The 17,947-nt window shown below is 35.6% G+C and overlaps 1 pseudogene; it reads right to left on the bottom strand.

The window, feature by feature from the left end:
- Nucleotides 1–803: 803 nt before the first annotated feature.
- LOC118834083 lies at nt 804–1,238 on the bottom strand (annotated as a pseudogene).
- Between the last annotated feature and the right edge of the window lie 16,709 nt (nt 1,239–17,947).

Below are 17,947 nucleotides of genomic sequence, written 5' to 3'. Positions count from 1 at the left end.
TTCCAACCTCTTAGAGGTTATCTGAATTGCCCAGGGTCATAAAACTAGTAGATTATCTGAATGAAGACTCAAACATATTTCTTCCTAAAACCAAGAATGACACTTTCTCTACTAAAACAACTAAAGGACTCTGGTTGTTCTCCCTTCTGGCTTTCTTGCCACTGTGTGAATGACACTATACATAATACTTTTCTGGCTCCCAGGAGAAAGGCATATTGAATATTGAGCCTCTTTTCACCCAGTCGTCTGATCACCCAAGAAACTGTGCAAAAGACCAAACAAAAAAGGGAGCCAATTGCCAAGTGTGGAGGTAGAAGGAAGAGAAGATAGGAATTCTTCATTGATGTTCTTAGTGCATCCCTGAACCAGTGATATTTTTAAAGACCCAAATTCAAACTAAGGATTTAACTATCATTCATGATACTCATAGGATAAGCAATTTATTCAAAATATCAATTTACTGAAAGTAAGGTGGTCAAAATAGTTAAGGCAGCAATGTATTAAAAAAAAATCTGACCAAATAAATGTTATGGTTCTTTACCCAAACATTGAAGATACAATTCATCATATAGACAAAATGGGCTTAACATTTCACTTAAGGTAATTCAGCATTATCAGTTTTTAAAGAAATATAAATAATTTAAAACAAATATTGAAAATCAATCAGTCTGGTTTAACAAACTGAACTCAAGGTAATAAAGTTTCTGTCTTCTTAACAGGATGGGAACTGGCCAAAAATCCAAATGAAAATATCAAAGTAGAACAATCCTCTGAAAAATCAGAATGCAAATGTTGAGGTCACTTTAGATATCATAAATGTCTTCATCTTCATCCCCGATATCATCAAACTGGATTTCATCATCATCTCCAGCACCAGATGTGTCATTTTCATTGATTTTGGTATGCTCCGGTAGTTCCCCATATGCTTTTCAACTTCTTGCTCCATCTGCATTGTATTTTAGTAAAACATTGCCTTTGTTATCCTGGTATACTTGGAGACCAACTAATATAATGTCCAATGTATTTATCCAAAACTATTTTCTTAATTTCTCTCTGATGTGACATAACCTCTTCACACCATCAACACACATTACTTCACATCATCTATTTCTCAACATTTTGATCACCTGGGCATATTCCTGCCCATCTTCCTCGAAGACCAATTCTCTTTTTTCCGATTCATTTTTGTTCTTTCCTCTGCAACTATTTTAACCTCTCTTACTTTTATTCTTGGGCATGGCTACAGTGGCTTCTGATGGATCTCCATCTCCTTCTCTGGTGGTGGCTCTTTCAAAGGACACATGGGCAGGCTTCACCTCTTTGGGAGAGGTAGAAGGGAGCCACTTGGAAGAAGAAGAGGAGAGCAAGTGCTAGATGGAGACTTGGAAGCTCCGGAGGGCACAGAGTGTGTGGGGAGTTGAGAACATTGGGGTGGGGGTGGGGGACAGGGGAAATGTTCTGGACCAGCAATATTGAGGAAGTATTAGTTTGCATTTAAAAATAGCACCAAGGTTAAAAAAAAATAAGAAGGAACTTCTCAGAATTTCTCTGAACTATGGTTCAGACTTTTGGAAGGCAAGATGTTGGAGTAAGCAGTAAATTGCTGTAAGTCTCCCATACTCACCATGAAACAACCATAACATAGAGCCCTAAAACAAATACCAGAAAGAGCATAACCAGGAAAAAATACAGGCCAAACAATTTTTTAGGACAAAAATCTTGGAGGATAAGCAAAAAAAGATCCTTCTCATTTGGATGAAAGAGGAGTATAGTCCAGGAGCAGTCACATCCCAGGAAGCCAGCAGCAAGCCCCACCTCAGCAAAATAGTGGGGAATTCTTAGCCCCAGGGTGGTGGAACGGGCAAATGTCAACATCAAGACACCCCCTCCCCACCCCATGTGCTTTAGCATACCCACGGGAATCATTCAGAATCATTGGATGACCTGAAAGCCATAATCAAAAAGAGGACTTGGACTGCATCTTTCAAGAGATTGACAAAGAAAACTGCCCTGATGTCTGGAACCAGAGGGCAAAATAGGCATTGAAAGAATCCACTGATCACCTCCGGAAAGATGCCAAAATAAAAACTCTAAGGAATATTATAGCCAAATTTCAGAACCATCAAGTAAAAGAAAAAGTATTAAAATGGGCCAGAAAGAAATATTTCAGATATCACGGAGTAAGAATCAGGATCACCCAGGAGTTGGAAGCTACAACATTAAAGAATCAGAAGTCATTCTGGAGGGCAAAGGACCTAGGACTACAACCAAGAGTCACTTACTCAGCAAAATTAAGCATAACCCATCAAGGGGGCAGAGAGTAGGATGACCATTCAATGAAGTAGAAGGATTTCAAGCTTTCATAAGGAACTAAACCAAAAATTTGACCTCCACTATCAAGACCCAGGGGAAGCATAAACAGGTAAAAAGGGAAAGAAAACATAAAGGATTTAATTAAGCTAAACTCTTTACATCCCTACATATGACGATGACACTTGAAACTCTTAAAAATTGTTATCACTAACAGTACAGATCAAAAGAATATATAGATAGAGGGCATAGGTATAAGATGAATTTGAGGGAATGACATAAAAAATTAAGGGATGAGCAATAGGAGTACAATGGGTGTAAAAAGAAGGGAGAGGTAGAATGTGGTAAAGTATGTCACATAAAAAGATGAGTGGGGAGGAAGATGGGAGGGTGGGCAATGGGCATCTCTTGAACTTTGTTTTTGTCAGTATTGGCTTGAAGGGGGAATAATATACACAATCAGTTGAATATAGAAATCTATGTTACCTAACAGGGAAGGAGGAGAAGAGGAGATTAAGAGAAGGGATGGGTTGGGAACTGACAGAAGAGAGGGCAGATAAGGGGAAGTGGTGGCCAGAAGTTCAGCATCAGTGATGTGGGAAAGGGTGAAAGGAAAGGGAGGACAAACAGGAGGAAGAATAGGATGGAGGTAAATACACAGTGAATAATAATAACTGAATGAGAATGGAATGAACTCTCTTATATAATGGAAGCAGAAAGCAGAGAGGATTAAAAACCAGAATCCTACAATATGTTGTTGGCAAGAAACATACTTGAAGCAGGGAGACACACAGAGATTAAAGGTAATCTATTATGCTTCAGCTGAAGTGAAAAAAAAGCAGGGGTATCAATCCTGATCTTAGAAAAAAGTAAAAGCAGAAATAAACCTAATTAAAAGACATAAGGAAGGAAATAACCTCTTGCTAAAGGGTACCATAGACAATGAAACAATCAAATTAGAAGACCAAGTATTTGACTGCTGGTGAGATCTATGGGGGAGGGGAAGAATCATGACCAAATAAGTGATAGAAAGCATTGCAAAATCTAAAATAGATAATTCTGATCATATTAAATTCAAAAAAACTTTTGTACATACAAAACCAATGCAAGTAAGATTAGAAGGAATGCAAAAAGTTGGGAAACAATCTTTACAGCAAATATCTCTAATAACAGCATCATTTCTCAAATTTCCAGAGAACTGAGTCAAAATTATGAGAATACAAGCCATTCCCCAACTGATAGGTGGTCAAAGGATATGAACAGGCAATTTTCAGATGAAGAAATCAAATATATATAGGCACACAAAGAAATGCTCTACATAATTTTTGATTAGAGAAATGCAAATTAAAACAACTCTGAGGTACCACATCACACAAAACAGATTGGCTATCATAAAAGAAAAGGAAAATGATAAATTTTGGAGAGGATGTGGGAACATTTGGACCATAATGCATTGTTGATGGGGTTGTGAACTGATCCAACCATTCCAGAGAGTAAGCATTTTGTAACTACGACCAAACAGTAACCAGACTATGCAAACCCTTTGATCTAGTAGTGCCAGAAATCATACAAAAAGGAGAAGGACCTAAAACCCAAAGATATTTATAGCAGCCCTATTCATGGTGGCAAAATATTGAAAACTGAATGGATGGCCATCAACTGGGGAATGGCTGAACAAATGAATGTAATGGAATACTATTGTACAATAAGAAATGAAGAAGCAGATTTCAGAAAAATCTGGAAAACCTTATACAAATTGATCCAAAGTGAAGTGAGCAGAACCAGAAAAACTTTGTATATAATATTAGCAACACTGTGTGATGATCAGATATGAATGACTCAGCTCTTCTCAGCAACACAATGATCCAAGACAAATACAGAGGACTCATGAAGGAAAATGCCATCCATATCCAGATAAACAACTGATGGACTCTGAATACAGATCGAAGTATATTTTTCCACTTAATTCATTCTTTTTTGAAGTTTTTTTTCTTATGATCCATTTTTTTTCTTCCAAAACTGTGATAAATATGGAACTATGATTTACGTGATAGCACATGTATAAACCATATTGAATTGCCTACCATTTTCAGAAATAGGGAGGGGAAAGGAGGGGGGGAAACTTGAAACTCAAAATCTTGTATAAATGAATGATAATTTTTTTTTTCTGATATATAATTTTGGGTAAAATAAAATATTGTTTAAAGCAAAAGAAAATTTCCCTCAACTAAAAAATATGCTGGCAAATCATGTTCGGATTTGTGGCTTTAAGGATTGAGAATACTTAAGGTAATTTTCCTTCTTGTTATTTAGTTTTTCTGTCTTGACTGTCATTATTCCCTGATTTGTCAAGACTGGAAAAAAGAGGTATAAATATGATCTTTTATGTATTTATAACTTAACACTTAAAAGTTGAGAGCAGGAGAAATCATGTCAGAGAGTATGAGATTTAAAAATAATAGTTTATGTTAGAGCAAAAAAGAAATAAAATGTTGACATATGTGAATGATTGTTTTGAGCACAATCATTATCTTAGGGAAGTAATGTTAAATCACCTAGAATTAAAGGCTGCTTTGAAAAGAACTTTAAACGAATTTGAAATTTGTATCTGAAGAAAAAAAATTTCCTATAAAATATAGATATTATATAGCTATAAAAGATTCACATTGTAACAATTTCACATATGAACATGAACTCAGCATCCATCAGGCCTAAACAGAAAAACTTTGCAATAAAGCAGTCACCCATCATTTGCTTGTAAAACTCTAATAAGGAGAAACCCACTTTTTCACAGGCAGACTTTGTTTCCCTTTAAATGTTGGGAGAATCTCTAATTGTTAGAAGTTTTTGTTTTATTTTTCTTTCCCTTGACATATAGAGCTATGTAAATAAAAGCTTGAAAATGTGAAATGAGGAAATGTATTTCTGTTATAATATATGAAATCAGTTATATATTTTTCTTTATTTAAAAATCTCTTATTTAAAAGTTATGATTGTATTGTAGTAGAAGACTATTTTTTATCTTCCTTTACCTGAATAAGAAAATTGAGGGATATGCTATAATGCATGATATAATGAATATATATATATATATATATACATATATACATATGTATATATATATACATATATATGTATATTGTGACTACTATTTTTACTTTCTACTCTCCTGCTTATCAATAATGTATGTAACTTCTCCACAAATCCCTTTCTGTCTACTCAATGCTTGGCAGCAATATTCCTGAGCAGCTCAAATATTTCTAACCAGCTTTGATCAAAACAGCTGTAGAACTTGTGAGACTATTAGGGAGAAACTATATGTGAGTGGAAATTGTACAGGTCTCTGGGAAAGGGTTTCAATGTCAGGGACTGATATTTTCCACAAATTCTGTCTCAGTTAACTCATTGACTTTTCAATGCAATTGTTCATCTTTGAGTTTTGCAAAATGTGTGCTATCAAATGGAACCAGTGACAACACACTGTATGATGACACATAATGAGTTTCCCAGATTTTCTGAGCAGGAGCAATTAGCCACAGGTGAGGCACCTTCCCACATGTACTTGAACCTTTCCTGCCATTCAAATGCCTCTGAAAGGAGTCACTTACTCTGAAAACTAAAGTTGTTTAAGCAATCAATAAAAAAATAAGTTATGCCTTTAATCATAAGCTTTATTCCTCATTTGTGCATCGGATGTTATTTTTTTTCCAGAGCTTAAGGATGAAAAGTTTTCTTTTTAGCTTGCATATTCTGTCCTGGATTTATGTCCATATTTTATTACAGGGCATAAGCTACTATCTATGGCTGATATTTCTTCTTCTAACACTGGTTTAAACTCTCTCTCTCTCTCTCTCTCTCTCTCTCTCTCTCTCTCTCTCTCTCTCTCTCTCTCTCCCTCTTTCTCTCTCTCATAAAATGCATGTTTATTGCTATGAAGAAATATGACCAGCTCAAAGTTTAAGCAGGGCAAAGTTATAGGATGATCAAGACCATTATATGTGTTCAATTTCTGTGGACAAGAGCAGCCATTTTGTGGAGTTCTTAGTGATTTTGAGTCCTAAAAATTTTAAGTGCTCCCAAAGTGGTCTGATTCAGAACAGTCAGATCACTGTCCTCCTGGTCTTACCTCTGTAGATTACTGACCTGTGTTTGAATTCATGTGGCATGACTTACCCCTTGTTAAAATTTCCAGAAGACTCCTACTGATCTTATCCACTATTAGCTACATTTTAAGCTCTGCAAGTTCAGAGCGATAGGACTACAGTATCCTTTTTGTTCAGGGAATCTTACCTTAGTTATTCTACTACATGCTTCATGCTAGGTTGGAAGCCACTCAGCTTTTACAGTCAGAGTCACACAGCTACTATTTGCTTGTGAATTTGCTCTTTGCTCTGTACCCACACTAGGGCCTGAGACAACTTCTCCCCCAAGGAAGCCTACCCTTCCAGTTGACACCAGTCTCTTCCTCCTATATAAGGTCCACCAGGTCACTGTCTCCCTCTATAGATCTGAGACCTCTTGTTGTCCTCTTATATAGCCTTGATCTACTTTGTATTTACCAGATCTCTGAAGCAAGTTTCTAGTTAGACTTTGTTTGAAAAATCCATAGGATAAAGACACAGGTGTCAACTGTCAAAAAATGAGTCACCATATTTCTTTTCTATTATTTCCTGATCAGAACTTGATCAGGGACATTTTTATATCTTTGGAGGAATAGTAGGGAAAGGTCAGCTGTTCTTTTCCTTCCTACTCTGACAGCTTGCCCCACCCGCCCTGTAGCGGTTTTTTCGAGGAGTGATTATTTGACCTCTCATGAGATTGATAGGTCCTACAATGTTCATATCTAGAAGAAGAATGAACAAAGTATGGGGTGAGGAATAATAATGGCTTTGGAATGCAGTGTTGCCCAATGTATAGTGCTTCTGATAATTATTAATTCATATACTTAATAGGTGAAAGGATGTGGGAAAGTCTGAAACTTAGTTTCTTAATCTCTAAAATAGAAATAGCAATGATTGAACCACGATTCAGAAGAAGAGAAATTGTTGCTGCTGGCATTTTCTAGGTTTTCCCATGTTCTCATAAAATTCAGTTTTCAAGGGGTTATATGGATGTGTTCAAAGGGACAAAATAAATCCATTTACATTTCAAGTTTTACTTTAAGCAATCAGTTGCATTAGGTATTGCCAAACCCCAGGTACTCTAGTATTGTGCTTCCTGTTTTCATTAAGCATATTTGAGATTTCTTCTCTGGATTTTGGTTTCTACCTAACTGACTTCTGTTCTTGATTTGTAACACATGAGGCACCTATGAAATGCCATTTACAATTCTAGTTCTGAGAACATTGTGCATCAGTTGTCAAAGAAAGACAGCTTCACTGAAAACCATAGGCTTAGAAACCAAAGATCTGGTCTTTAGGAAAAAAAAAGAAAAGAAAAAAAGGAGTTTGTCATTCCCTTTTGCACCAGACTACAATTTGTGTATACTTATTTGCCAACCCTTGTCTATAAATCTTTGCCAGGCTCTTGATTGTACAGAACATCCCTGGAGGAGTGAAAGGGGGGGAGAGGGTGTGCGGTTAATAAACTGAGTGAAAACCCTTTTTTTATTCCTTCTGTGACTTGATTAATCACCAGTATGAACAAGAAGGCTGGAAAAAATAGGAACTTTGATCATAAAACTAAGCAATTTTAGGGTCCAGAGGAGAATAATGAAAAAGATTAAAGGCTTGGGAAATCGACCCTGGAAATCTAAGAGATTGATATTATTTGGTTTGGTGAAAAGGAACAGCATCCACATTGACGGCAGGAATTTAAAGATGTTACATTGGGCCATTGTCCTTGCCTTGAAACAAGAGCAACAATGCTATGTAATTGATAGCACAACAAACTGAAGTCAGGAAAGCCTGGGTTCAAATCTTAGTTCAGACGTACTGGCTCTGTGAGTTTCTTAAAGCTTATGAAGCCCAGCTTTGTCTTCCTTAAAATAAGGTTAATAAAACACCTACCTCTTAGGATTTTTTTCTGATTATAAAATGAGATCCCTCATTAGAAATATAAAATATTTTTTTTTTTTATCTAAAACATCCTAGGGAACAACTTTTCATTTTTCTTTCTTTCTAGAGATTTTGCCTGAATTTTTCTTCTTTGTTGTCTCTATAGTCAAAATTTTAAACTATGCCTTGCATATCATCTATTTTGAATACTGACTTTTCTTCACTTTCTGGGAATATGAATTAGCTTTCTCTGATAGAGGCAAAGAACAAAGTCAGTTAAAGGTACAATTGGAGAATGCAAAGCTTTGCTTTAGAGTCCTCTCCACTTGGACATTTGCATTTTTCCCGCTTACTTCATTAGGCTGCACCTTCCTCCAAGTTGCCCCAGAAGCTTCATTAGGCCCTTTCCATATCCAGGGTCCTTTGTATGCTTTACCATCTGCAATGCCTCCCTTCACCTTTTAGTGATGCCTGCATCCCATTCAAAATGCTTACAACACAAACATTTAATGACCAGTTCTATAATTTTCCTGGTAATACATGTCAAAATTCAAAGGAAATCACAATAATCAAAATCCTTCCTCTTCCATTTTTTTAAATTGAGAAAATTTCCCCTTTCCTATACTGTGGCATGTAACACCAATCTTGGCAGCACACCTGAGGACTGCTGCTGTGAATAATTTTAAGGGTCTAATTGCATAGTATACTGAACTCTCTATTCAGAATGAAACGTTCAATAAAGTAAAGTACATTATTCATAGCTACATCCTTAAGCAAAAAGTATCATTATATATATATGGTGTGTATATATATATATATATATATATATGTATATATATATATATATATATATATATATATATATATATATATGGCACATAGCATATATCATTGCATTCAGTAGCATTCCCCAAAATACTTTACACAGGCAGGGGGTCCCAGGCTAGGGTCTTCCCTAGCACAATGAATCTTTAAGAGGTAGCAGAAATTACCAAAACATCCACCTCCAGGTCACAGTAAGAATAATATCCTTAATCAATACCAAGTATCCAAGCAAAGTCCTCTTTTATCTTAACTTGAGCTTGGCTTCCAAGTCCCATGGCTCTTCTTCTGTGGGCTGAGCACCCTCCACTCTTGCCTGGATTCACAGGTAGGCAGCTCTCCACTCCTGCTCCATCTCTCAGCTTGTGGGGACTGCTTCACTCCAAGCTCTGTCTGCTTCTGCCTGACAGCAGGCTCCAGGGGATCCTGCCTGCATCTTCTGCCCTTGGGAAAACAAAGCTTAACAGGGCAACAATAATACTGACGCATATCACTAGCCCCATCTTCTCAATTCACCTCCAAAATTCAGAGGTTCTGTGATAACAGCTCAGTTCACTTTAACAGCTCTGAAAAGGGACTTAAGCTAAGCCTCCTTCCCATGGGCTAGTTTTTGCCCTCCAATTCTATTCTCTTTCAAAATTTGGAGGCTCATTCATCAAGTCTCCGCTGTCAAAGGTCTCTTCTCTGCTCTGAAAGGTCTTCTATCCACTCTCAGAAATCTCTTCTCTGTATTATCTTATTTTCAATGGTGGCTTGCCCCTTCAATGCTGGCTCTCTTAATGTCTGCATTTTCAATATGGGCTCTCTCTGCATATACACAGTTCTACTCAGCATCTGATTGGCTAGAGCCCATATGTACATGTCTGATTGGTTAGATCCCATTTGCACATTTCTTATTGGCTCAGCTCAGAGGTATGTAAGACTGAGACTGGAAAACTAACTAACACAAACAGAAAAACACCAAAAAATCCCACTTTGCTTGCCATTACATGGCACCTCTCCAGATTTCTATGACTGATTGAAGTTCACTGAAAGGAATTATTCAGTCTCACAATCAGTTCTTTCCATATTCTGGGTGCATTTCTTTTAGACTTAATGACTTAGATTGTCAGATGTTTCATTAAAAAAAATAATGAAATCTGTCATTCAGTAGCTTTAAAGTTTGCAATGCCTCCTACCTATTTTACCTCAGTTGATTTTCACAACATCCTATTGAGGTGAGTACTTCATATTTTGGTATTCCCATTTTACAGATAAGATGCTCAGACAAATTAAGTAACTTGTAAGGTGGTCAATTAAGTAGTACGTGTCAGAGGCTGGATTTGAGTTCAGGTTTATTCTGATTCAGAAGCCCAACACTCTTTATAACACACCATGCTGAATCTTTTATTTTTTTTTGCTTTACTTACTGATGTAACTATATCTATGCTAATTTTCCAACATCAGTATCTATAGGTATATGAAATCAGGATCCAACATTCCATTTATTCCATGTCATGGTATTTTATTTCATGATTCTGCTTATTTCACTGCATCAATTCAAAGATTCTTCCTGAGTCTTTCTGAATTGTTCATATTCATTTTTTCTAGCAATACAACAATATTCTATTATATTAATATTCAACAATTGGCTTAATAATCACTCAATTTATACCAGTTTTTCTATTTTTGCTATAAAAGTACTCAGCAATCAATATCAAGTGGATCAATACACTTATTAATTTGTAAGATTCCTCCAATGATAAATGTGGCAACCTACCCATGCCCAACATGCCTAGGACACTCTTTCCTCTGTTCTTCTAAAAGGTCACCAAACTAGGACAACCTAATTTTCTGAAGGGCTTTCTCCCTTTCCCTTTATATTTCAGGGGTGCCAACGAAGCACTCAGGCCATCCAGCTGTTATGCCTTGCCCTTGCCATATGACCAGTTTGTCTTATCTTTCTCTCAGGAAGTTCTCTGGTGATATATTTTCTTCTTCCGAGTTCTTTACTGGTTGTATGTTATATCCTGGAAGTGACTGTAGCAGCGGCTAGTGTTCCAGGGGCATCCATGGCACAGGATGGTGCTGAATACCTAGTCAGAATGGGATTACAGAGGAATATCTGAGCTAGCACTGGGCACAGGATTGTGTGTGTGTGTGTGTGTGTGTGTGTGTGTGTGTGGCAGCACAGACAAGGAAGGCAATGACTAGATCCCAATTTGGATGAAATTGTTTTGGAAGGTATACACACACACCCAAAATACACACACACATATATATATGTACGTGTGTGTGTGTGTGTGTGTGTGTGTATATATACATACACACACACATACATATGTATGTATATGTGTATATATGTATGTGTGTTTGTGTATGTGTATATATATATATATATATATGTATAGTCCCTAAGACCTACCAAGATGCAAAAGGCCATAAAAGACTGAAACTTAGGCCATTTAACTCCTCCAAAGATGAGGTGAGCCCAACATTTACCTAAAGTCCAAAGTGAAGAAGTAATCTACAAAGATAAGCAAATAACAGAAAAAGAACTGACTACTTTGTTGAAAAAGAAACTCAAGATACAAACTCAGAAGTAAATGGCTTAAAAATCATTTTTTTGGTGCTCAGTCATTTCAGTTGTCTCCAACTCTTTGTAACCCCATGTGGAATTTTCTTGGCAAAGACACTGGAGAGGTTTGTCATTTCCTTCTCCAGATCATTTTACAGATGAGTTAATGGAGACAAATAGGGTCACACAGCTAATAAACGTGTGATATAAGATGAGTCTTCCTGACTCCAAGGCCAGCATTATATACACTGCACCACGTAGTTACCTCTGAAAACATCTACAATCAAATACCTTAAAGAAAGAAAATGCAAATTGAACATAAACTCAGAAGGAGTTCCTAGAAGGGCTAAAAAAAGAGCAATAAAAAGTCAATTTTAAAAAATCAAATAATAGAAATAGAGCAACAATTGGGAAAAGGAATGAGAGCTAAGCAAGAAGATTATGGAAACAAAATTAAAAGAGTCACAAATACTTACAAAAATAATGCTTTTAGAGTCTAAATTGGTGAAATGGTAAGAGAGGTTAAAAATATTAAAGAAAATAACTCCATCAAAATCAGTATTGACCAAATTATAAAAGGAATGCAAAACTTCATCAAAAAAATAAGTCAAAGTGGACTTCTAAGGGCAGAGCCAAGATAACAGAGTAAAAAAAGCAGTTAACTGAGCTCTCCTAACATTCCTCTACAAACAACTTAAAAAAAACAAAAACAAAAACAAAAACCTCAAATTAAATTCTGGAGTTGCAGAGTGAACAAAAGGTGAAAGTGAGTCATTCTTTCAGCCTAAGACAACTTACGAGGTTGGAAAAAGGGATCTGTAACACTCTGGTTGAGGTCCCAGAGATCAAGATGGATGAAACACTGGGACTAGGTGATAGCAACAAATGCAGCAGCAGCTTTGGGAGCTCTCAAAGCAGAGACAGTAACAGGACCTGGCAACTGGTCAGAAAAAGATTATAGGGGATCCCTGTGCTAGCACTGGAGGAATATTCCTATTGCCTATATTCACTTCTGGGTCATAGTTCAAGCATAAAAAGGAGTGATTTTGATCAAAGGGGAGCATAATGCCTGAGGGAAAACATCATTTTGGTCACAAGAGGTCAAAGACTTGAGGAACAGTAGCACATTTAGTCACAAGAGACTAGGGATTCTAAGGAACAGTATCAATTGCAATCCCAAGGAATCAAAGACCTTTTCTGGGTAAGAACAAGAGGGCAGACAAGGTGAGCAGTGACTGCACTTCTCCCCAGATCATGCCAGTTCAAAATTGCCCAAAATATCCAAACCTCCAGAATTAGCATTGAAAACAACAGTGCAAAAAATATCTAAAGTTTTAGACAGTACACACCACCCCATGCCCCCTTCATCATGATGGTAGCAGAGCTTAATGTTAACATAAAGTTCAAAATCAAGAAATGTGGTAGAAAAATCAGTAAACAACAACAACAAAAATAAGAACCTGGCCATAAAAGATAGTATGATAACAGGGGAGATCAAGACACAAATTCAGAAGACAATGAAATCAAAACAACTAAGCAAAGCCTCAAAGGGGGATGAGAGTGAATGTGTGTGTGTGTGTGTATGTGTGTGTGTGTGTGTGTGTGTGTGTATGTGTGTGTGTGTGTGTGTGTGTGTGTGTGTGTGTGTGTGTGTGTGAATTGAAGACAAGCCCAAAAAGAATTCCTGGAAAAGATAAAACATAATTTTCAAAATAAAAAAGAACAATAGAAGAAAATTAATTGAGGAAATGAATCAGTGGAAGAAAATTATGAACAAAAATGCAGCCACATAAACACCAACTTAGTAAAAGACACACCAAAAACAATGATGAAAATATCACCAAACAATCAGAATTGGCCAAATAGAAAAATAGGTAAAAACACAATTCACTCAATAAATTAAATCCTTAAAATTTAGAATTGAGCAAGTTGAAGCTAATGACTAGATGAGACATCAAGAAGCAAACAAAAAAACAAAGGTGAAAGTATGAAAAATAGAAGAAAATGTGAAATACCTCATCAGAAAGAGAAGCAACCTAGAAAATTTATCAAGAGATAATTTTTAAAAATTTGGACTACCTTATTCAAGGAAAGAGTCTCATCATAAACTTTCAAGAAATTATAAAGCAAATTTCCCCATGTCCTAGAATCAGAGGACAAAACAGAAATTGAAAGAATCCATCATTCACCACCTGAATGAGATCACAAAATGAAAACTCCTAGGATTATAGCCCAGTGCCATAGCTCCCAGGTAAAAGATAAAATACTTCAAGCAGTTAGAAAGAAACCATGCAAGTACTATGGAGGCCCTGCCAAGATCAAATAAAATTTGGCACCCACCACATTAATGGAATGGAAGGTTTGGAATATGAAATTCCATTAGGCAAAAGAGCTGGGATCACACAGACATACACAAGCACATACATGTTTGTATTTGAATATATATGCACACTCAATTAGTGATGGAAATTTATTTTTCCTAACAGGGCATTAAGAGAAAAGTATAATGGGAAGCAAGGGTAATAAAAGAGGGGAGCAGACAAAAGAAGTCAGTGCTTAGATGTAAGGCAAACAGTAGAAGAGGAACAAGATTAAAAAGACACACACACACAGACAGAGGGAGAGAGAGGGAGAGAGAGAGAGAGAGAGAGAGAGAGAGAGAGAGAGAGAGAGAGAGAGAGAGAGAGGGAGAGAGAAAGAAGGATAAATAGAAGAAAATAGGATGCAGGGAAATGCACAGTTAGTAGTTATAACTACAAATTTCAGTGGGACAAACACATCCATGAAATGGAAGCAGATAGCAGAATGTATTAGAAACCAGAATACCACAATATGTTCCTTACGTGAAACAAACCAGAAACAGAGAGGCACACAGAGTGAAAATAAGGGACTGGAACAAAATCAATTATAATACAACTGAAGGATTTGTGTCATAAGGGGAGATGAAGACATGAAAAAGTTAATAAATCTATTTAAAAGAAAAAGTAATGATCCTAGGGTGGGAATAGGGGACAAATAAACATACTATCTTTGGAAATGGTAGAGAAAATCTGGAGAAGGAGACATAAGCAACCTGTGTATTATCCTTAAATAGAATTTCTGGGAGAAGCTATTCAATAAGAGGGAGACATTGCAGGAGCAGTGGCTACTTCCACTGTGTGAATTCCAGGGCTCAAGTGAGCTTAAGGACTAGGAGCTGGTACATGGTTGAGGAAGTCCAGAGTGCAGACTGGAAAGAAACAAGGCATTGCTGCTGTTTTGCAGGGCCAGCATTTAACTTTATTCTTCTATGTGACCCAAATCATTATTTAAATAGAAAATCTTCATTTTGGGGACAATTATCTTCCATTCTCTCTAGAGATATTATTTTTGTTGTTTTAAAAAATGGTTATCAGTTTACAAACTCTTAATGGACAGAGAACATGCATTTTTAAGTTTTGTATCCTTTGCATAGAGTAAATAGATACTTGATAATTGTCTGTATTTAATCATTTAAAGGTTATTCAAACATGTCAGAAATAAAACATTCATGAATAATTACAATGCAATTTTTCAATGAAGAAGAATAAAAATATACATGTATTTTTGTAGAAAATGCCTAGATGTAACATATATCATGAAATAAACGAACAATATTAATAACCTATTGCAAATCATGTGGTGTCTTCTTCGCTCTTGTCCATCACTGTGTTCCTGTCATCTATCATAGTTTTCCACCTTTTCCTCACATACTAAGTTTCTAAATGTTTAATTCTATTGCAACAAGACTTACTACCAATGTTAAATCACATTATTATATAACATTGACGTTTAAGTACAAAATGCTGTTTCTACCCTGTGGTAAATTCTTGTGCTAAAAAACAATTAATGATAATCATTAGTAGTAATTATTAATCAATGCATATTCAACAGGAAAAATAAATTTTAACCAGTCTTTTGAGGACACAAACAGCACTAAATGCATTATAGAATATTTGGTTTTCCAAATGATTTGACCTAGACATGTGGATTGTCTCTTGATATTAAATATTGATGAAAGGGAAATGACAAAATGAAAACAGAAGTGATAATGAAGATGAGAAGGTGAAGACATTTTAAAGACCGTGTCATTGGTCATAAATCATGGCTCCATGACACACTTTATAAATATATATTCTTGTAATATATAAAGGCTCAGTAGGTAAGGTTTTAAATGTTATACAGAAAATATAATGCAAGAATTCACTGTGCTCCTGGAATATTTTTGCTGCCTAAAGGAGGTTAGGTGCTAAATTTGGCAGTCAGTAAATACTTATTGATCATCCACTTTGTGTGGGGCAATTGATATGAGAAGAATATTACAAAAGAAAAATTAGAAAATTTTGATCCTATACTGGAAATGTTTACAGCCTAATAGAGTCATCGTTTCATTACACCTTTTCTTATTTTTATTCATTTATTCTTTCATTGAAAAAGTGTTTGTTGAGGGAGAACAGTCTTTAAATAAAGCCTGCACAACTATTGACCAATCACATGCTTGTGGCTCTCAGGTAACTTGTAGCAAGTCAAAGGATTTCAGGTGGTCCTCAAAAAATGTAGAGGAAAACATGCTTTGTATGTAGAGGAAATCCTTTGGCTACTGCAAGTGGCCAGAGAGCCATAGTGGTACAACTTGTACAGGCCTGCTTTAAATGGTAGTTACTAAAACCTTTAAGTATCTATGTAATTAGAGATTCAGGGAGGGAAAAGTGAATTACAAAGGACATGATGAGATAACATTCCATTGTCTGAGTAGACTTGCAAAATATTTTACCTAGGGCAAAATTCACTATATCATGGTGAGTCTACAAATAAATTAAGCCATCATTTACTTACACATCTTACTCAAAATTTTTATGCTCATATATTTATTTGGAGATATAATTGAACGAAAAACTGCCAATGAACTAGGAAGAATAACACCATACATTATAATTAAAGAATACCTTCCTTATACATAAAAATTGACATCATAATGCAAATTGAAAGTCAAATGATTACTAAACAGCTAGTCCAAATCTAAAAAGAATAAAAATAAGACATTCAGACACAGGGAGAGACATAAAGACAAAGAGAGACAGAGACAGAAAAAGAGAATAAAATATACACAAAAACAGCTAGATGAAAGAAAAAAATAATCTGTCCAGCTGTAGAAGAAAAAAGAGTATGTTCTTGAGAGATAAACCCCAGAAAGTCCTTTGGAAAGTTTCTTCATATGAAGTCCCTTTCTATTTTTGACTGGTGAAGGAGAAGATCAGTCTGTAAACAGCACCCCATAAAATTGCCTGACTATATTGCAAGGCAGTGAAAAGTTATGCAGCACCAGAAATGTTAACAAAAAAAGCATAATGGGACAATACGACCATGAGCTAGCTATTTATTAGCCAAGAAACTTGTTGATATTTCTTCTGTTACTGTTTAAACATCTTCACTGGCAAATTGACATCTTTGTTCAACACATGATTCACCACCCCCAAGATACTGGGGTTTGCTTTTTTGGAATATATGTGTATATATACACATACATACATACACACACATACACGCACACATACACACATATGCATGCATGTATATATGTATCTTTATATACACATATATGAATATATGTATGTATATGCATGTGTACATATACACACACGTATATGTGTCTTTCTAAACAATAGAAGGAAATGTTGAATTCTGAGGTTGTTTTTGAGAGTGAGATCTTTGAGAAGTCATCAATTATGACACAAATAGGTGCAGGCCTTGTTATGTGTATGTTTTAAAGAATATATAAACTATATCACTCAACTAAGAAAATCTATTAGCTCTATTTCGCACTGTCACTCTAAGGAACAAGACATTGAGTAGAATACTACTTCAAATCCTCTTAATTGACTATTCTCATGTAAATTATTGTATTATTTCACCTTTATATCCCCAGTTTCAAACATGATACTTTACACATAGTAGATGTTAGATAAATATTTGTTAAACTGAATTAAATGGAAGAGCTAAGAACATGTGTTAGTACTATTATATTTTATCTCTTGTAAAGTAACTGATGCTACAAGAAAATTTTAGCGTACATTTGAATGCTTAATAAATAGTGTATGTGTGTATATATATATATACACATATTTATCATATGTATGTCTCCTCTAATATATCACAGCATATATGTATACATGTATGTGTGCGTATACATGCATATATTGTGTATATGTATATGTATGTATATGTACAGTCTTAGAGAGTTTCC

This window comes from Trichosurus vulpecula, chromosome 1 (assembly GCF_011100635.1).
Source record: "Trichosurus vulpecula isolate mTriVul1 chromosome 1, mTriVul1.pri, whole genome shotgun sequence".
In the NCBI taxonomy this organism is placed as follows: domain Eukaryota; kingdom Metazoa; phylum Chordata; class Mammalia; order Diprotodontia; family Phalangeridae; genus Trichosurus; species Trichosurus vulpecula.
This window is presented reverse-complemented; position numbering and strand designations above follow the sequence as displayed.